At 43.2% G+C, this 21,251-nt stretch overlaps 1 protein-coding gene and 1 pseudogene across 3 annotated transcripts in view; both read right to left on the bottom strand.

Annotated features, from left to right (window-relative positions):
- The window catches only part of WWP2 (WW domain containing E3 ubiquitin protein ligase 2), a 153,729-nt gene extending 132,755 nt beyond the window's left edge, over positions 1 to 20,974 (bottom strand). Inside the window, exon 1 of one of the 3 annotated variants that reach the window (XM_066242088.1) lies at positions 20,881 to 20,974. The gene's annotated coding sequence lies outside the window, so the exon portion shown is untranslated. Of the gene's footprint in view, positions 1 to 6,375; positions 6,399 to 20,652; positions 20,752 to 20,880 lie in introns of those variants that run through there. The other 2 variants (XM_066242089.1, XM_066242090.1) reach the window with 2 other exon arrangements.
- LOC136313715 (U2 spliceosomal RNA) lies at positions 8,120 to 8,257 on the bottom strand (annotated as a pseudogene).
- Positions 20,975 to 21,251: the final 277 nt, after the last annotated feature.

The raw sequence follows: 21,251 nt of genomic DNA, 5'->3' as shown, positions 1-21,251 counted from the left end.
ACCTGCAAACCCATTTGGGGCTGATGTTCAAATCAATCAAGCTATCCTCAGCGCCCAGGGCCACACTCGAACCAAACAAGCCATTGGCTGCAAGAGGGGAAAAGGAAGAGAGAAGGGGGGGAGAAGCAGATGGTTGCTTCTCCTGTGTGCTCTGACTGGGAATCGAACCCAGGACGTCCATACACCAGGCAGAGGCTGTATCCACTGAGCTACCAGCCAGGGACTTCTTTCCTTTCTTTTGAGTGTGCTATGGTAAGGAATACAATGACAGCATCACAGCTTAGTGGCATGGCCATGACTCATGCTATGGCACCAATAGCTTTACTCACCATTGCTTTTACACCATCAATGCAAATGTGATTACAGTGAAAAAGGCAAATAAAATGAAAATAGTTTTAATCTTGCAAAACCCTAAAAGTCTCAAGGGCCACCAGCATCTGAGGACCATACTTGAGAACTGTTCCTATAAAAACACTATAAAATTCCTATTCTAGCCTGACCAGGCAGTGGCGCAGTAGACAGAGCATCAGCCTGGGATGCAGAGGACCCCGGTTCGAAACCCCAAGCTCGCCAGCTTGAGTGCAGGGTTGCTGGCTTGAGCGTAGGATCATAAACATGACCCCAAGGTCACTGACTTGAGCAAGGGGTCAGTCGCTCTACTGTAGCTCCCTGGTCAAGGCACATATGAGAAAGCAATCAATGAACAACTAAGGACACAAAGGAGCTGCAACAAAGAACTGATGCTTCTCATCTCTCTCCCTGTCTGTCTGTCCCTATCTGTCCCTTTCTGTCGCTCTGTCTCTGTCTCTCACACACACACACACACACACACAGAAATCCTATTCAACATCATTAATACCTTCTTTTATTCTATTTATATCTGATCCCTCCTCCTAATTTCCTATTTTGAAGAGTTGTTCAGCTTTAAAACATGGTCATTAACTCACCATATTACTCAAAAATATGAGAATTAAATGTCACTACAGCTAAGTGACATTGATTTTGACACTTTTCATAACTAGGGTCAAACAATTTCTTGCTTCAAGATTTTTGCAAAAATAAGAAAGAAAAAAGAATTTGCCTTATTTTAAGATATATCCAGTTCAAAATTTTAAGTTGACTCGTTTTTTCTGGATTACTCCATACAGGCATTACACTTCAACCTTCCATGTGAAAGAGCACAGAGAACCTCTGAGTGTTATCCAGAACCAAAGGAATACAAGGCTGAAGCTATTCTGACCAAGATCTCTAGAGACCAGACCTCTAAGTTATTTAATGCAACGGTGAATTCTGTCCTTATCTTGTATCACAGCATCGGACACCACTGCTCACCTTTTTTCCTTAAAATGCTTTCTTTCCTTGGCTTCCAGGACACCACACCTGTCTGCTCTTCCTCCTGACTCTCAGGCTGCTCTTTGTCCGTGCCTCAGTCTCTAACTACCAGAGTGCCCCATAGTCCAGGCCTGAACACCTCTTCTCTTGGTTAACTCGCCCTATCTCATGGCTTTAAATACCACCTACTTGTTGACAATCCCAGTGGGTGTGTCCAGTAGGAACCTCATCCTTGATCCTCAGACCTTTTGTGTCTACTAACAAAACTGAGCATTTGATATCTCCCAACCCCCTTCCCTATAAATCTGTTTCTCACTTACGACAACTCCTTTCATCCAGTGGCTCAAGTTAAATCTCAAAGGCTCATTCTTGCTTCCCTTTCCTTCTTATACTTCACATTCCATCTGTCAATAGATACCATTGGTTCTACCTTTAATATATGTCCAAGTTCGAACATTTCTCTCCACCTGTAGTGTCACTGCCTTGATCAAAAGCACCATGATCTCTCACCTGAATTATTATTGTGTTTCCTGCAGCTTCTGTCCTTTGCCCGTTCGATATAATCTCTAAATTCAGCAGAGTGATTTTTGTCAATACGTGAGTCAGATCATATCCCTCTGCCGTTTGGAACCATCCAGTGGCTTCCTGTCTACCTCAGAGTAAATGTCAAAGACTTTCAAGCGACCTTGGGGGGGGGGGTCCTGGACGCTATGCCTTCCCGCCACCACCACACGCTTCTCTAATTTCGTCTCCCACTTCTCTGCCCCCTCAAACTACATGGTTCCACCCCCCCAGTTCCTTGAACAGGTCAGACATGCTTCCTCATCGGGCTCCTACCCCTCTGCCTAGAATGTTTTTCTCCTCAGCTGTATACATATGTAGCTTATTCCCTCACTTATTTCTTCAGGCATTTATTCAAATGTTGCCATCTTAAGGGGCCTACCCTGACCACCCTATCAAGAGAGAGACTAAGGGAACTTCAACTGTATCTGCAAAATTTTATCTTTAAAGAAAAAAGTTCTGAAGCAAATATGGCATAATGTTAATATCCATTAAATCCAGATGGTAGTGTTTATGACTGTTTGTTATCTTATTCTCTGAACCATTTCATATGTTTGATCTTTTACATTATTTAACAATAATTTTAAGGGGAAAAAAGATCTTATCATGAATAATAAAGGAAAGATTAATGATTACAAATTAAGCCTAGGGGCTTTTAGTAACAGAGGTTAAAGCACTAAAAGCTGGAAATCCATTATTTATAGACTTTAAAAATAAAAGACTCTAAAACCTTCACATCTTCTGGGACTCTTTCTTTCCTAAGGCGACTTGACTGAGAGTAGTTTTTAAACTAGCTTGTTCTCCTGAACATCAGCCGTTTCCAGCCTTTTGGCCCAAACTCGAGATAATCCAGTAGAGTCCAGGAGAATAAAAAATGAAGGCCCATGTGGCCCACCAAATGGGAAAACTCTTGATCTATACTTCACCCCAAAACAAAGTCAATCAGATAGATTCTAAAGAAGGCTCAGAACGAAACCAACTGGGAAAGCAGGAGAATCGGAGCAGATAGCACCATCTTGTTTTCTCTCTCCAGTCCTTTCTTAGAGTCCATAGTCTTCTAATCATAATCCAAGTGATTCTGTGGGGCTTTGTCTCTCTTTCCAGATCCAATTAGCAGATATCTTGAATTATAAAACCTTTTCAAACCATTATAAAGAAAAATAAGCGGCCCTGGCCGGTTGGCTCAGTGGTAGAGCATCGGCCTGGCGTGCAGGAGTCCCAGGTTCGATTCCCAGCCAGGGCGCACAAGAGAAGCGCCCATCTGCTTCTCCACCCCTCCCCCTCTCCTTCCTCTCTGTCTCTCTCTTCCCCTCCCGCAGCTGAGGCTCCATTGGAGCAAAGTTGGCCCGAGCACTGGGGATGGCTCCATGGCCTCTGCCTCAGGCGCTGGAATGGCTCTGGTCACAACAGAGCAACGCCCCAGATGGGCAGAGCATTGCCCCCTGGCAGGCATGCCAGGTGGATCCCGGTCAGGCGCATGCAGGAGTCTGTCTGACTGCCTCCCCGTTTCCAACTACAGAAAAATACAAAAAAAAAAGAAAGAAAAAAGGAAAAAAAAAGAAGCATTACACTGAAGAGACATCAGATTCTAACCTGGTAAAAATACTCTGAACCTATGAGCTTGTCTTAGGGTCCCATATTGGACATGGTTCCCAATGGGCATTAGGTCCAAAGTCCCACTACCTACTACAGGAAGTTTATAAAATCTGAGACCCAGAATTTACTCTGCATTTATCTCAGCAAAACTACACATGGACTCAAGTAGTTTCTCCCTGGTAATAGCAATGGGAAACGTTTACATCCAAATTACTCCAAAAAGAATGAGCTAGCATAAGCCTGAGGTCAGCAGGGAGTTGGGGCAGGGGAGACAATGTTTACAAAGCATCAAAGATTATAGATGCACAAAGAATTTCATTATTAAAGGGCGTAATAGCCCCCTCTCTGACTCTCTCTGTGTTACAAAAGAAAAAAAGGGAGTAATGAATTTAGTGTGATGAAAAGGAGTAAGCCAAGACTAAATCTGGTCAATCTACCCAAATTTCTTTTGAAAAATAAAAACCGCCTGACCTGTGGTGGCGCAGTGGATAAAGCGTCGACCTGGAAACGCTGAGGTTGCCAGTTCAAAACCCTGGGCTTGCCTGATCAAGGCACATATGGGAGTTGATGCTTCCTGCTCCTCCTTCCCCCTTCTCATTCTCTCTCACTCTCTCTCTTCTCTAAAAATTAATAAAAATAATAAAAATAAAAACTATATTGTCCTTTGAACTTAATCTTTATGTAACCCTTGACAACATTTTTAAAAACAAAACATAAGCCTGACTAGGCGACGGCACAGTGGATAGAGTGTTGGCCTGGGACACTGAGGACCAGGGTTCAAAACCCTGAGATCGCCACCTTGAGCGTGGGGTTGCCAGCTTGTGCATGGGATCATGAACATGATCCCATGGTCACTGGCTTGAGCCCAAATGTTTCTGGCTTGAAGCCCAAGGTCATGGCTTAAAGCCCAAGATCGCTGGCTTGAGCCCAAGGTCACTGGCTTGAGCAAGGGGTCACTCGATCTGCTGTAGCTACTCGGTCAAGGCACATATGAGAAATCAATAAATGAACAACTAAGGTGCCACAACTATGGGGTGATGCTTCTCATCTCTCTCCCTTCCTGTCTGTCCCTATTGGTCGATCTGTCTGTATCTCTCTCTCTCTCTCTCTAAAAAAAAAAAAAAGAAAGAAAAAGAAAAACACAATACAAAATAATAGAGTAGTGGCCAGGTAGCTCAGCTAGTTAGAATGTCTTCCTGATATGCAAGATTATGGGTTCAAACCCCGGTCAGGGCATATATAAGAGTCAACCAATGACACATGATACGTGGAACAACAAATTGATGTTTTTCTCTCTCACTCTCTCTCCCTTCCTCTCTCCCTAAAAATCAATCAATAATTTTTCTAAAGTATAGCATATATAAAGTATTATTTTATTTCAAAAAAGTTTGTTCAGATAAATGTACATTGTATATGCATGTATACTGAGTCATTATATAAAATGAATATCTTACTAGAAGCTGCAGTCAAAAAATTTGAGAACAACCACTCTGCAACAATCCCATTTTAGGTAGGGCTTTTAGATTAGAGAAACACAAAGATCACAGAACCCAACAAGCAAATGTTATACTAGGCACTATTTACTCAGAGAAATGTCATTGATTTATTATCATTTTAGGCCTGAAAATTTTTCTCACATCAGATAAAACAATGTCATGGGCATGGATAAAAGGTATTCATTCAATCATCCAATATGTATTACGCATTTATTCTGTACCATGCACTGTTTTTGTTTTTGTTTTTGTGCCAGAACAACACCCAAACATCAAAGAATAAACAACGCCCAAGACCAGACAGATAATGTAAGCAGAGATGTGGAAACTCTAAGAAAGAATCAAAAGAAAATGTTAGAAATCCAAAACATGGCCTGACCTGTGGTGGCGCAGTGGATAAAGTGTCGACCTGGAAATGCTGAGGTCGCCGGTTCGAAGCCCTGGGCTTACCCAGCCAAGGTACATATGGGAATTGATGCTTCCTGCTCCTTCCCCTTCTCTCTCTCCCCCTCCCCCTTCTCTAAAATGAATAAATAAATAAAATCTTTTTTAAAAAAAAAAAACCATTTACCCCTGTGGTTGTAAATACAGGACAAAATCAGCTTTAAAAAACAACAACACTATACCATAAGTTAGGAATGCCTCGATGGGCTCATCAGTACAGTAACATGGTTGAGGAAACAGTCAATAGAAACTTCCCAAACTGAAACGTACAGAGAAGAAAAAACTTTAAAAAAACAAGAACAGAACACTCAAGAACTTTGGGACCATTTCAAAAGGTGCAAAATAAACATAACGGGGATACCAGATGAAGAGAAAACAGAGCAGAAGAACTATCTGAAGTATCGAGAATTTTGCAAAATTAATGACATATACCAAACCACATATCCAGGAAGCTCAGAGGACATAAAACAGAAGAAATACCAAAAACAATAAATAATTTCTAAAAAATAAAAATAAAACACACCGAGACATACCAAAGAGCAAATCTTGAAAGAAAGCGGGGGTGGGGGGGTGGGGGTGGGGGGGGATAGGGGACACTTTACCTATAAAGGAATAAGAATACAAATCACAGCAGCTTTCTTGTCAGAAATCATATAAGCAAGAAGAGAGTTGCAGTGTCATACAGTATATAGAATGTTGGGGGGGGGGGGGGAGTGCCAATCTGGAACCTCTATAGCCAATGAAATTATCCTTCAAAAATGAAGGAGAAAGAAAGACTTTTTCAAACAAAACCTGCTCTTCAAGAAATGTTAAAAAGAAGTTCTTCAGGGAGATGGAAAATGATATGGGTCAGAAAGTCCTATGGACACACAAAAGAGCACAGGAGAAGGCATGAATGAGGCTCCACTCACTGACTTCTTTACACACTAAAAGACTGACACAGCCTGACCTGTGGTGGCGCAGTGGATGAAGCATCGACCTGGAAATGCTGAGGTCGCTGGTTCAAAACCCCGGGCTTGCCTGGTCAAGGCACATGTGGGAGTTGATGCTTCCTGCTCCTCTCCCCTATTTAAAAAAAAAAAAAAAAAAAAAAAAAAAAGACTGACACATAGGGAAAGGGTAGGTGCTGACAGGGGCTGCTAAGTAAGAAAACAAATAAGAGAACTAACAATATATGTAGGTGACAAGTGGTAGAAAAACAAAGTAGTAGAGGACAGGAATTTGGGGTGAGGTTGGAAGTAGAAATCTTAAGAGCTGTGGCTGAGTCTCATCAAGCAAAGATCAGAAGAAGCTGAAAGAGGGAACTGAGGATATCTGTGGAAAACATTTCAGGCAGATAAAAGGGCAAGAGCGAAGCTCTTGAGATGGTAGCATGTCTTGGAAATGAAAGGAGCAAAACGGGGCGGCCTGGCCGGAGGGCAGTGAAGGAGGAGAATGACAGCCACAGAGATGCACTGAATCTGTCCTGTTAGGTAGAATTATCCTCAGTGAAAGCTGAAATGCCTCGGAGCAGTGTTCTCCATTCTCTCTGCACACTGAATATCTAGAGCATTGGGGGAAAAAAGCAAGGACAACCAAGTCCCAACCTCAGAGATTCCCAATCAATTGGTCTGGAGTGAGGTGGGGACAGATCCATTGTTTAAAAGCTCCCCAGGTGCCTGACCTGTGGTGGCGCAGTGGATAAAACGTCGACCTGGAAATGCTGAGGTCACCGGTTCGAAACCCTGGGCTTGCCTGGTCAAGGCACATATGGGAGTTGATGCTTCCAGCTCCTCCCCCCCTTCTGTCTCTCTTTCTCTCTTTCTCTCTCTCTCTCTCTCTCTCTCTCTCTCCCCCCCCCACTCTTCTCTCTAAAAAATAAAATAAAAAAATATTTAAAAAAATAAATAAAATAAAAGCTCCCCAGGTGATTCTAATATAAACTTGGGGTGACAATCCCAACTTTAGTGTTACTCAACTAATTTGACTGCACTGAAATAGGACTTTAGCTCTATCAGAATGTTTAAGGCTAAACTAAAACTACGCAAAAAATTTACATAGAATAATATGCAGCATTAATAATAATAGTAGGGACAGAATAAGAGCTCTATGTGTCAGGAGTGGTTCCAAGGAGATGAAGTATAGCACCACCCTCTCTGACACCAACTTTTCCTTTAGTCTTTCAGGGGCTCTCAATAAACATGGCAGGCCGCTTTCCCCAGGTGTGCTAAGGTATTCCCTGGTGTAAATGTTATACCTCTCTGGCCAGTGTCAACACAGAGAGCCTTGTCTGCAATGTAGGGGCTAGCAGACCTGCCCCAGCAGCTGGTGCTCCTCCAGCAGATGGTCCTGCCCCCTGTACTACTGCTGCTCCAGCTCAGGAGGAGAGAGTGGAAGCAAAGAAAGAAGAATCTGAGGAGTCTGATGATGACAAGAGAGTTAAATTTTAGCTTCTGAATAGGTTAACCCAGACTTGAGGACTTTGGAACCAGTTGAGGGTCGAGTTAAAACACCAAACTGATCTAGGGAGACACATGAAACTCCACATCATGAACTGTGACAAGTCACTGTACCCCAAAACCACTCACCTTCCTCACTTGGGTCCTAGCACACAGATCAGCCTGTTGGTACTTCACTTAAATGTAAATAACTATTTGACGAAAGTCTCACACATAGAAGATATTAAAACAATGAGAAAAAGAACTCAACTGACAAGCTGATCCTGAAATTCATAAGGAAGTGCAAGGGGCCCAGAATAATCAATACAATCTTGAGAAATAAGAACAAATGTTCATCAACTGATCAATAGATAAATACTACACTTGATCTTAGCCAAGAGGCCGAGAAGCGATGATCAATAGGTAAATAAATGTGGTCTATCCATACAATAGAATATTATTTGGCCATAAAAAGGAATGAATTACTAGTTCATGCTATGTGATGGATACACCTTGAAAACATTATGCTAAGAAGCCAGACCAAAAAACAACAAAAAAAAGCCCAATTACTATATGATTTCATTTACATAAAATGCCTAAAATAGGCAAATAGGAAAGAAAAGACATTTTTTAAATAGTGGATTCCTTTAAAATGTCCAATAGTTGATTACTGTAAGTCCAGAAATAGAAGAGGGAGAAAAAATCATAAAAGAAATGTTACAAAAGATTTTTCTTAAGCTGAATCCCTTCCAGAAATGAAATATACTTCTAGACAGAAAGGATCCAACTGCATGCCCAGAACAATGAAGAGAAAGAAATCACACTAAGGCACAATGGCATGAAATTTGGGGACACAGTGATAAAGCCTATACAAGCTTCCAGTCACATTTTCAAAGAACAGAAATCAGAACATCAACAGTAATACTGAATGCAAGAAGACAAGACAATGCTTTCAAATTTTAGGTAAAATTATTTCCAACCTAGAATTCTATAACCAAGAAATCAAACAATGTTATTTTCAGATTTGCAAAATCTCAAAAACGTTGCTTTCAAAGCTTTCTCAGGAAGCTACTGAAAAATGTGCTCCGGGAAAGTAAATGAAAAGATGGAGGATCCTGTGTATTCACATGGGAAAGGCAAAAGGAATTCCTAGAATGGTGATGAAGAGAAGGCCCAAGGCATTATGGGGCAAGAGTTTAGAAAGCAGTACGTCCAGATTAGTCAGTTTGTGGGAAATTGTCATCTCTAGATGAAAAAAAGAAAATGAAAGAAACAAATTACATGATGCATCTGATTGTATTGAAAGATTATTTTAGCCCTATCAGAATGCTTGGGGCTGAACTAGTGATAGATAAACAGAAAACTATGCAAATGAAAAAATCAGAAAATATATAACTCTAGTAAAAACAAAAGTTGTACATGAAAGAAAATGTAATCCTAACACAGGACATGGCTCAGCTGTGCATAATATTTATAACCATAACATAAACAATTTAATCAAAACTTGTGCTATGGCCTGACCAGGCAGTGGCGCAGTGGATAGAGCGTTAGACTGGGATGCAGAGGACCTGGGTTTGAGACCCCGAGGTCGCCAGCTTGAGTGCGGGCTCATCTGGTTTGAGGAAAAGCCCACCAGCTTGAACCCAAGGTCGCTGGCTCCAGCAAGGGGTTACTTGGTCTGCTGAAGGCCCACGGTCAAGGCACATATGAGAAAGCAATCAATGAACAACTAAGGTGTTGCAACGCGCAATGAAGGACTGGTGATTGATGCTTCTCATCTCTCTCCGTTCCTGTCTATCCCTCTCCCTGACTCGCTCTCTGTCTCTGTAAATAAATAAATAAATAAATAAATAAATAAATAAACTTGTGCTATGGGTCAGAAGATGGGGGTAGAAGTGTGTGTTTGTGCAGAGTGGCTGAAAAAGAGCTAAATCCTCATCTTCAATGGTTAAAAGACGACAGGTAAAACTGACAAGCTAAGAAATAATAGTATAAGAGCAGTATAACATGAGAAATGCGGAAGTCAGTATGAGAGAAGCCTAAGAGTTAAAGATCATTGATTCCATGGAATAAGAATCAAGAATAAAGTGAGATGAAGCAAGGAACTGCTGTCACATTACAAGTCACATTTGCTATTTGACTTTTTAAACTACACGCATGTATTATTTTGTGCATAAATAAAATTTAAATTCAGGAAGGAAAAAGGCTTCTCTTCAAACCAGGTCATAGGAGGATGTGCTAATTTAATAGGAACATCCCGTATACATTCAGTCATTGTACTGGGTTGAACTTTGGCCTCCCCAAAAATATGTCTAAGTGCCAGCCCTTCCCTCCCAAACCTGTGACTGTGACTTTATTTGGAAATAGGGTCTTTGCAGATTTATTTAAGTTAAAGATTTTGGGTGAGATCACACTGGATTCAGGGTAGGCCCAGTGTCCTTACAGGAGACACAGGGGAGGAAGCCATGCGAAGACTCAGGCAGAGACTGGAGTTTGTGGGAAATTGTCATGCAGCCCTAAGCCAGGCAATGCCTGGACCACCTGGAAGAAGCAAAGAAGGAGTCTTTCCTGGATCCTCGAGGGATAATGGCCCTGTTGACACCCTAATTTCAGATTTCTGGCCTCCAGAACTATGAAATAATAAATTTCAAGTTTGTGTTAATTTGTTACACAGATTAGGAATAGAAAAACTAATATAAATTAGCGACAAAGGCTTTGGGAGATGTGAACTTCAACGAACATCAGGCTGAAGCTGGAAGTCTTCGGCACATCAGCAACACACCTTGGGCTGCCCAACTCCCATATCCACCTCGATCCAGGTCTCTTGGGAACTTCCTTGAGAAGTAACTTCGCAATCACAGGGGGCATACTCTTGCTGAAATGATCTGTTTCTTACTCGTGATTCCAATACAAAACAGAATCCTAAGCATATCAAGATGTTTTCATTATTTTTTTGTTTTGTTTTCATTATTTTAAGAAAGTAATTTTCATTCCCTATTTTAAAACAATTTGTAAATGCCATAAGGTAGCTTTTGAGAACTTGAAAATAATGTATCTATTTTAATAAGTGATGGAATGAAACAAAAAGGCTACATTAGAGTAACAGGCAGCCTTTCTCTGGTCTTTACCATTTTCCTCCTCCCTTTTGCCTCTCGTCTTCCACTTTGGCAGGCCCTTCCTTCCCTCCTAGTTGTTCCTTTTCCTTACTGTGATGCAGGCATGCCTCAGTCCCCGCACCGCTGGACTCAAAACCGAAAGGACAACTGTCCTCCACCTCAGAGTGAGACTACGGTACACCTTCAACTGCCAGCTTCTGGGGTTATCAGATCCACCTGAAGGGAACAAAGAACGCCCTTCCACCTTAAATTTTAAATAAGAAACTCGGGGGTGGGGGGAGAAAAAAAGGTGAGCTTTGTCTATCATCTACTGGCTGGTAAAAAAAGAAGAAATTATTAGCTAGGATAGTTAATTCCTGAGTTCTTCTCATTAGCCAAATTAAGCATGTCAAGGATCTACCTACTGGCTCAGAGTTTCCAGGGACATCCAAGAAACAACAAAGATCTATCATCATCCTTTTTGGTTAAAATACTAGAAATACCTGAGATTTAAAAAGCAGGGAGAGCCTGACCAGACAGTGGCGCAGTGGATAGAGCATTGGACTGGAATGCAGAGGACCCAGGTTCGAGATCCCGAGGTCGCCAGCTTGAGCGCGGGGCTCATCTGGTTTGAGCAAAGCTCACCAAGGTTGCTGGCTCGAGTAAGGGGTTACTTGGTCTGCTGTAGCCCCACGGTCAAGGCACATATGAGAAAGCAATCAATGAACTAAGCTGTCATAACGAAAAACTAATGATTGATGCTTCTCATCTCTCTCCGTTCCTGTCTGTCTGTCCCTATCTATCCCTCTCTCTGACTCTCTCTCTGTCTGTTAAAAAAAAAAAAAAAAAGGCAGGGAGAACATCTTTTATTGTATTCAACTGGGAACATTGGAGGAAGCTGAGTAACAAGTGGTGGCCCAGCACTGGGAGACAGAGGACAATGACTGCTGTTGCCTGCACTCAATGCTTAACTTGACCTCTATGAAACATGGAGGATGCATTCAAAACAGGACTGGTTCCTTATTTTTATTATTATTAAAATATAATTCACATAGCATAAATTCACCCTTTTAAAGCATATAATTTGGTGGCTTTTAGCATATTCAGAGTTGTGCAGCCATCACCATTATCTAGCTCCAGAACATTTTTATCATCCCAAAAGAAAACCAACCCCACACCCATCAGCAGTTACTCTTCATTCCTCTCTTCCTCCTAGCCCCTAATCTTATTATATGCAGCTTAAGTGTCTGTTTGTCGCCAATAGCTTATTGGTTGCTTGCATAACTGTACTAGCCAATGGGGTGAAGTTGCCACGGCTGAACGCAAATTGAGCGTGTCAGGGGGAAGGTGAACATTTGTTTGCATTGGCAATCATCTGTTTTATATAAAAACTACGTCTTAACGTAATTTCTTTTAAGAATGCCTCCTAGAAAATACAGCACTGAAGAGGAGAGAAAAGGAGCTAAAGCTGCACAAAAATGGCTTTCTCAACAAAAAGAAACCACTGAGCAGAGAAAGACAAGGCTTGCTTCAGTCGCAGAGCAAATGCGTCTTTCTCAGCAAAATGAGACTGATGAGCATAGAGAAACAAGGCTTGCCTCAGATGCAAGACAAAAAAGCCTGTCTTGACAAAATGAGTCCCTTGAACAAAGGCAGGAGAGAAATGCAAAAAAATGACAGAGTAGCCTGACCTGTGGTGGCGCAGTGGATAAAGCATCAACCTGGAAATGCTGAGGTCGCCGGTTCAAAAAACCCTGGGCTTGCCTGGTCAAGGCACATATGGGAGTTGATGCTTCCAGCTCCTCCCCCCTTCTCTCTTTCTCTGTCTCTCCTCTCTCTCTTTCTCTCTCTGCTTCTCCCTCTCCTCTCTAAAATGAATAAATAAAAAATAATAATAAAATAAATTTTAAAAAATTTAAAAAAAAAAAAAAAAGAGGAGGGTACCCTTAAAAAAAAAAAAAAATGACAGAGTAATGCTGACCGAAATGCAAAAAGGATTAAAACAGTTTCAAACGGAGAAACTTTAATTTTTGAGCATTCCTCTGGTGACATGAATATTAAATGTGAACACTGTCAGTCCTTAAACTTCAAGTTAGAAACTAATCGATTTGCCCGTGGCAAGAAAGGATTTTCTCAATGTTGCAAGTACGGAAACACTGTAGTTCCACTAATTGAGAATTATCCACCACTCTTGAATAAATTATTGACTAATCAGCATCCAAATAGCAAACAGTACATGGATAGCATTCGATCCATTAATAGTTCGTTTGCTTTTGCGTCCATGGGAAACAAACCAATTGACTTGCCTGGACCAGGACTTTATTGCTTTCGACTTCATGGTCAAGTTTACCATCAAACTGGAACTTTGCATCCTTCTGACGGGAAAAGAAAGTTTGCTCAATTATATAAACTTGATCCCTCAGAAGCCAGTTCGGCACGTTTAGAATGGAATAAAAGAGTTCCTGAGACCTTACTTAATGAAATGGGGGAATTATTTCAAGACATTAACCCATTTGCTACTGCATATAGAAGGGGGAAACCCCGTGGGGCACTAAGCAAAGGGGCGTCCTCGCCGCCTGCCCTGGGTAATTCAGTTTGAATTAGCAGACACTTTTGCATAAATCATTTTAATTATAATTTATAATATCTAGAACAGCGGTCATTTTGTATGACCGCCAGGCTTTCTAGTAACCAATAATCTGATTTCTGTATCTATGCATCTGCCTATTTCGGACATTTCAAGTAAATAGAATCGTAATTATGTGATCTTTGGGTCTGCCTTCTTTCACTTAGCATAATTTTTTCAAGGTTCACCCATATTGTAGCACATATCAGTACTTCAATCCTTTTTATGGATGAATAATATTCCATTGGATGGATATACCATCTTTTGTTTACCCTTGAACAACTGATGGGCAACTCAACATTTGGGCTGTTAAGATGGGATGATTCACCTTACCAGGCAGTGGCACAGAGGATGAAGCGTCAGAATGGGATGCGGAGGACCCAAGTTTGAAATCCCAAGGTCACCAACTTAAGCACTGGCTCATCCTGCTTGAGCATCATGGGCTCACCGGCTTGAGCATGGGCTCATCAGCTTGAGCACAGGGTTGCTGGCTTGAGCATGGGATCATAGACATAACCCCATGGTCTCTGGCTTGAGCCCAAAGGTCATTGGCTTAAGCAAGGGGTCACTCACTCTGCTGTAACACCCTGGGTCAAGGCACATGTGAGAAAGCAATCAATGAACAACTAAGGAGCTGCAATAAAGAACTGATGCTTCTCCTCTCTCCTCTCCCTTCCTGTCTGTCCCTATTTGTACAACTCTCTGACTCTGTCTGTCAAAAAAAAAAAAAAAAGGATGGGATGATTTTTTTTTATTTATGATTTTTTATTGAGAGAGAAAGCAGAGAAAAAGAGAGAAGGGGGAATAAGAAGCATCAACTTGTAGTTACTTCTCATATGTGTCTTGACCTGGCAAGCCTGAGGCTTCAAATCGGCAACCTCTGCATTCTAGACTGACACTCTATCCATTGCGCCACCACAGGTCAGGCAGGGTGGGGTTTTTTTTGTTTTTTGGTTGTTGTTTTTTTACAGAGACAGAGAGAGGGACAGATAGGGACAGACAGACAGGAAGGGAAAGAGATGAGAAGCATCAATTCTTTCTTGTGGCACCTTAGTTGTTCATTGATTGCTTTCTCATTTGTGCCTTGACTGGGGGGGGGGCGGTTACAGCAGACTGAGTGACCCCGTGCTCAAGCCAGCGACCTTGGGCTCAAGCTGATGAGCCTTGCTCAAACAAGATGAGCCTGCGCTCAAGCTGGCGACCTCGGGGTCTTGAACCTGGGTCCTCCGCATCCCAGTCCAATGCTCTATCCATTGCACCACCACCTGGTCAGGCAAGGGTGCATTGATTCTTAAAGCCAGTGACTACAAAGGCCATGGGCACCTTCGGCAGACAAGCAGCCAGCATTCTGACTGTGCCCCTTCCGGTCCCCTTCTATTTGCCCTGTCCAATCCTGAGTCAGGGTCAGTCTTTCAACAAATGCTCATAGACACTAGTCTGTGCAAGGCTCTGAAATACAAAGGAGAATGTCATGGGGCCCCTACCTTTGAGGAGCTCAAATAGCTTGCTTTGAGGGGCCCTATTAAATAAATCCTCAAAGAGCTTTGGGCAAGAGAAAGCAACCATACATCAAATCGCTCTTGCAATGTATCTAAAGCACCTGATCATTCTTACCACCCAACTCTAGCAAGAACCTTTCATACCAGTCGATCTTTTAGAGGCAAATAGGTTTAACCACTCACTAGCCTTTGAGTGATACTGGATAAGCAACATACCTTCTCTAAAATTTAATTCCTCAGCCTTAGCTGGTGGCTCAGTGGATAGACCACTAGCCTCGCACTTGGACATCCCAGGTTTGATTCCCGGTCAGGGCACACAAGAGACGGGACCATCTGCTTCTCCCCTCTTCCCTCTTCTCTTCTCTCCCACCTCCCCTCCCACAGCCAGCGGCTTGATTGACTCCAGCAAGGCCCCAGGTGCTGAGGATAGCTCCTTTGAAGTGCATCAGCCTCAGGTGCTAAAAATAGCTCAGTACTTAAGCATTAGCCCAAGTAGGGTTGCCAGGTGGATCCTGCTCAGGGCACATGCGGAAATCTACCTCAGTATCTCCCCTTCTCTCACCTTAAAAATAAGTAAATAAATAAATAAAATTGCTCATCTATGAAATGAACCTAATAATAGTACTTATTTATAAGCTTACTGTAGGGATTAAATGAGTTCAGGTAAAGTAGCCAGCAAATAGTAAGTGCTCTTCAAGTATTAATGACAAGCTAAACTAGTTCTTCTTGATGCTGTAATTCTAGGCTCTGGGATTCCTGAAATACTTGACCCAGCTTAAGTCAAGAAACCACTGAACACTGACTTAGAGATGAAAGGGCCTGTGTAGCAGATGAGCCAAGGAAGAGGAGAACTACTCATCAGCACCAAGATTTTATTTTTAATTAGCCAGCTGTAAAAACAGGCAGAGCTTCTTATTTATAACTATAGATCCACCCGGCATCCACTTCTTGAAAGATGTGGAAGAGCGTGTTCAAAAGATTCCTCCTTTCCTTCACACTCTCATGCTTTTTTTCCCAGTGCTTTCCAACACGTACTCTTCTTTCTTGGCCTCTTCCCTTCATCCAACATTGATCCTTCCACTCTCCAGAGGCCCATATTGAAAAAGGATCAAAAGGGACTGAACTTTGGCAAATGACATCCATACAAAGACCGAGCACATAAAAAGAGAGCAAGAGGTACAGGGGAGCAAAAAGCATGGATGACGAAGAGGAAGAGGGCCTGCCCTAGGTCAGGACTGCAAAGTCTTGGTATTTGGTGCTTTCCCACAAAACAGGTATTAACACTTGACTTAAAACACAAACTGTTGCCTGACTAGGCAGTGGTGCCGTGGATAGAGCGTCGGACTAGAGCACAGAGGACCCAGGTTTGAAACCCTGAGTTCGCCAACTTGAGTGCGGGGTTGCTGGCTTGAGCAGGGTATCATTGACATGACCCCATGGTCGCTGGCTTGAAGCCCAAGATCGCTGGCTCGAGCAAGGGGTCACTCAGTCTGCTGTAGCCCCCCAGTCAAGGCACATATGAGAAAGCAATCATTGAATAACTAAGTTGATGAAATGAAGAATTGACGCGTCTCATCTCTTTGCCTTTATGTCTGTCCCTATCTGTCCCTCTGTCTCTGTCACCAAAAACAAAAAACAAAACCCACAAACTGTTTGTTTATAAGCCAAGAGGAGCAGAAGCAGAGGACTGCAACCTTGTAAAAAATGATTCAGTTGGTTCTTTTTAAGGGAAACAAGATCCCTCCTGCCTCTCAGAAATTCCAGGGTCTGTAACAGTCCAACGTGACTCAAAATCACTCCAAAGCAGCTAATTTGATCCCCCTGGGAGTTTCTAGTCATGCACCATACTGCAGGCCTCAAGGGTGGGAGCATCAGATCTAGACTCAGAGACCAAGGTTCCTATTCCAGCGCTTCCATAGCACAACTACGTGAGCTCATGTGGGCCACTTCACCTCAGTGGGGTCTGTTTGTTTCAAATCAATAAAAAAATAAAAATAAAATGGGATGCATGACAAACAGCATGCATTTCATACATGTCAAAGAACACCAGTATTTTAAGCATTAAAAACCCACTACCTGTCCTGCCAGACCGTCTTTCCCATCCTCCTTGGAAGCATCTAAATTGGTTGCCAACCCAGAAAGTCTGCCTAATTCCAGAAAGTGGCACTCAAACTGGTTTCAGCAGCACTACAAAGAAGCACACTTGGAAGGGTATCATCCTCAAGAAAAAAGAAACCCATTAGCTTGTGGTCTTCCGAAGGGTCTTTAAATGAAAAGTGAAAAGGAGGGAAAATCAAGTTCCCTAAGGTATAATGCTTTGCTATACTTAAAATACATACTCGTATAATGGTACAAACTGAAATTTTATTTCAAAATTTAACTTCCCGTAAGAAGTACTCCTTAGAGGTGTATACATACCACTCCATAAGTGCCTTCACGCAGTCTCTTAACTCTGACTACTGTCCACATGCTAACTGCTCCCATATGTGCAGCTCTAGCCCAGGCCAGTCTCCAGACTTCCCTATCCAACTGTCCACAGCACTGGCACTTGGATTTCTATAGGCATTCCACAACCAACGTGGACAAAACTGAGCCCCAAATCTGTTCTTCCCACAGTCTTCCTCATCAGTTAATAACAATTCCATCCTTCGAGTTATTCATGCCACAGACCGACGCGTCACCCTTGATTTTTCTTCTTCACATCCCACATTCACAAACACTGTACTTCAGAACAGACCCGTGGCCCAACTTCTCATCACCTCCATCAATACCACCTGGTCCATCCTTCACCTGGAACATGGCAGTAGCCTCTGAACATGTCTCCCTGACTCTGGCCTTGCTCCTGTTATTTTCCCATATGGCAGGATGTCCACTCCACTGCTCAAAACCCTCAATGGCCCCAACGAGGTCCGAGTGAAAACCAACATCCTTACAATGACCTGGAAGGCCCTCCATCACCTGACCTGCCCATCTCTCCCCTTACCCTCAACACCTCTCTGACCTTATCCTCCGCATCCCCCCTCGCTCACATCCCTCCTGTCAGGGGCCTCCTGGCTGGTCCACAAACCTGCCAGGTGTTCCTGTTCTTTAGGACTGTTGAATCTGCTGTCCCCTCTGCCTGGACCCCTATGTCCCGATATGGCCACACAGCTCCCGCCCTGACCTCCTTCAGGTCTTCACCCAGCCGGCACATTCTCAGGACGGCCTGAGGACCCAAACTCAAAATCACAACCCCAACCAACCTTCCGCAGCCCATTTCCCTGCTTTATTATATCATATGTATTTTACCTGGTTGTTTTGTTTCTTGAACCTTTCCCCACTAAAATTGAATATCCACAAGGGAAGGGATTTTTGCCTTTCTTGTGTACTATATTCATGGTGTTTACAACAGTGCTATTCAATATAATTTTTAATCTTCTAGGAAATATTTAAAAACTGGAAAAACAAACAGGTGAATTTAATTTCAATTAAATGTTTAACCCAAAAAGCTTAAATTATCATTTAGAACATATATTTATATTAATATTTATTATAAAAATAACAGTGAGCTATTTTACCTTTTTTATTCATACTAAGTAAGTCTTCAAAATCCGGTGTGTATTTTACACTCACAGCATATCTCCAGTGCTGGACAGCCCCGTGTGGCTAGTGGCCACCATACTAGACAGCTCAACTCTAGAACAATGCCTGGCATAGAGTAAGCACTTACAAATATGCATTGGCTTGAAAGAGTATTTTCTGCCTGACCTGTGGTGGCACAGTGGGATAAAGCATCAACCTGGAACACTGAGGTCACCGGTTCGAAACCCTGGGTTTGCCTGGTCAAGGCACATAGGGGAGTTGATGCTTCCTGCTCCTCCCCCATTCTCTCTCTCTCTCTCTCTCTCTCTCTCCCTCCCTCCCTCCCCTTCCCTCCTTCTCTCTCTCTCAATCTCTGGAAAAAAAAAATTGAACAAATAAAGCCTTTAAAAAAAAAAAAAGAAAGTGTATTTTCCCAGGAAGAGGTAGCTATAGTACAGTACAGTTTTCTGAATTTTAATAGCATCCTACATTCAAAATTTTTGCTGTGATCTATAATTTTTTCTTAAAATGTCATACTTTTTATACTTTAAAATAAACTTTATATTACTTCTATGAATCAAAAACTGTGAGCCTCAGGATAAAAGGCTTGGGCTTGAGTTCCTGCTCATTCACTAACTCTGGACTCTAAAGCAAGGAATATGCTAAGCCTCAGTTTCTTCATCTGTAGAATAGGGACAATACCAATCTTCACAGGACCAGGGTGAAATTTTAAAAAGATGTTGATATAACACAGAAAATGACAAGTCTGACAAGAGCTGGAACTTGGGGTCAAATCCCCTGTCCTGCACTTATAGCTCTGTGACCTTCAGAGATTTGTTTATTCACCAAACATTTACTCAGTACCCACACAGGCCAGACACTAGGCTATCAGCCAAATAAGCCAAATCAGATATGACTTCTGCCCTTGAGGGATCAGGCGTCTAGCAAAGAGAAGCCAGTAAACAAGAGCAGTAAGTTGTTAAAAAATCAAGTCATCTTAGTTCCATTTGTTCATTGTGAAATGAGAATAATACCTGCCCAACCTAAATCACAGGACTGCTACAGAAATCAATTTTAAATGTTCACCAAATACTCCAAAAATTTGAACTGACACTACATTTAGCACAGGACCTCTTTTTTCCTACTTGCAACATTTTAGGTTCACATTGATGCTTCCCCTGTCAAATGTCCAGTTTGAACATTCACTACAGTTAAATCGCATCCATGCAATTCATTCCACTGCTGCAAACTGCAGTAAACAAGGAGATAAAAAGGATGAACAGCTTTTCACAAAGGCATTTAATCTCAAAGTCATGATCCAGGTCATAGTTGTAAAGGAGCACAACACAGACCTCGGAGTCACCCTACCTAGTTACAGTATGTCAAGATAAGCAGTCACGTGGTAAAGGAAGCTGAATAATTTAAAATGAAGAAAGAAAAGTCCTAAAACAGTTGAAGTAGACACTGTCCAAGGTTTCAGCAGTCGCTCTGTTGCTGCGGTAATTCTGAGCTAGGTCGTGCTCAACAAAGTTTAGGCTAAAAGCCATTTCATGGCCGGAGCAAAGTGCCCACCACACTCTTTTTCTTTTCAGCTGAGAAGTTGATGTGATCTGAGAAAAATCTCAAGGAAAGATGATCTGATGGGTTAGGTTCACAAGTGGAAACCCTACCCAAGCAGGACTACGTGGGTACGACGAAAGCAAAGAAGCTTCTGTGATCCCTCCTGAAGTTTAAAAACTGATTGGGACCGAAACCAAAGTCTCGGGGTACAATCATTCCAAGGAAGAAAGAAGGAAGAGACTCTCAGCTGGGGTTCAGGCAGCACCCTTCGTGATTTCTCCTTCTTTCCCACCATGGCACATGCCCATTCTCGGGCGCCCCCTTCCAGTTCAGTCCCAAGTTGCCCCTTCCTCCCGTCCCGACCCCTCCACAAAGGTCACTCCCTCCATCCCTGGAACCTAGACTCCAGTCCCCCTCGGGAAAGACTTGCTGTCCGCCGCCGGCCCCCCTGGCTGCCTCCGCGCCCACCTCGGAGCAGTCCGGCGCACAGCCGGCGGCGCGCCCACCCCGCCAGGGCGGGAGCCGGGACACCCCTCCTCGGAGGCCGGAACCGCCGCGGCAGGCCCCTCCCACAGGAAGCCACCGCCCCCCGGCGCCCGTGCCGCACCGCGCCCGGCCCCCCGCGGGCCGCCGCCGCCCCAAGCCTGCCCCGCGCCCCCGCCCGCCTGCCGCGCCCCCCGTGCCGGCGCTCGCTACCTGCCACGGCCACAGAAGCGGCGCTCAACTCCTCTCCCACTTCCGCCTTCCACCGCCCGCACTCGGGCCGGGTCACGTGGTCGCGCGCGGTCACCTGACCCGGAAGAGGCTGGCCAGACCCGCAGGTGTGGGCAACCTAAGCCAGGCCTGGGTTCTTGGGCCGGGAGAAGGCTTTCTTATCCCTCGTGTTTAAATAGTGGAAGCGCCTTCCACTCGCTGGATGGCTCCGGAACAATCAGATAAATTGAGGACTCACTAGTGCCAGGCGCTTCATATACTCTTCCCAGCAACCCCGGCGGCGGGTCTATTATTATCCCCACTTAACAGGTGAGAGGAAACCATTCAATCAAGTCTTCGAAGATTGAGATCCT

The sequence above is a fragment of the Saccopteryx bilineata genome, chromosome 9, assembly GCF_036850765.1.
Source record: "Saccopteryx bilineata isolate mSacBil1 chromosome 9, mSacBil1_pri_phased_curated, whole genome shotgun sequence".
Lineage (NCBI taxonomy): Eukaryota > Metazoa > Chordata > Mammalia > Chiroptera > Emballonuridae > Saccopteryx > Saccopteryx bilineata.
The sequence above is the reverse complement of the archived record's forward strand: the minus strand, read 5'-3'. Positions and strand labels throughout refer to the sequence as shown.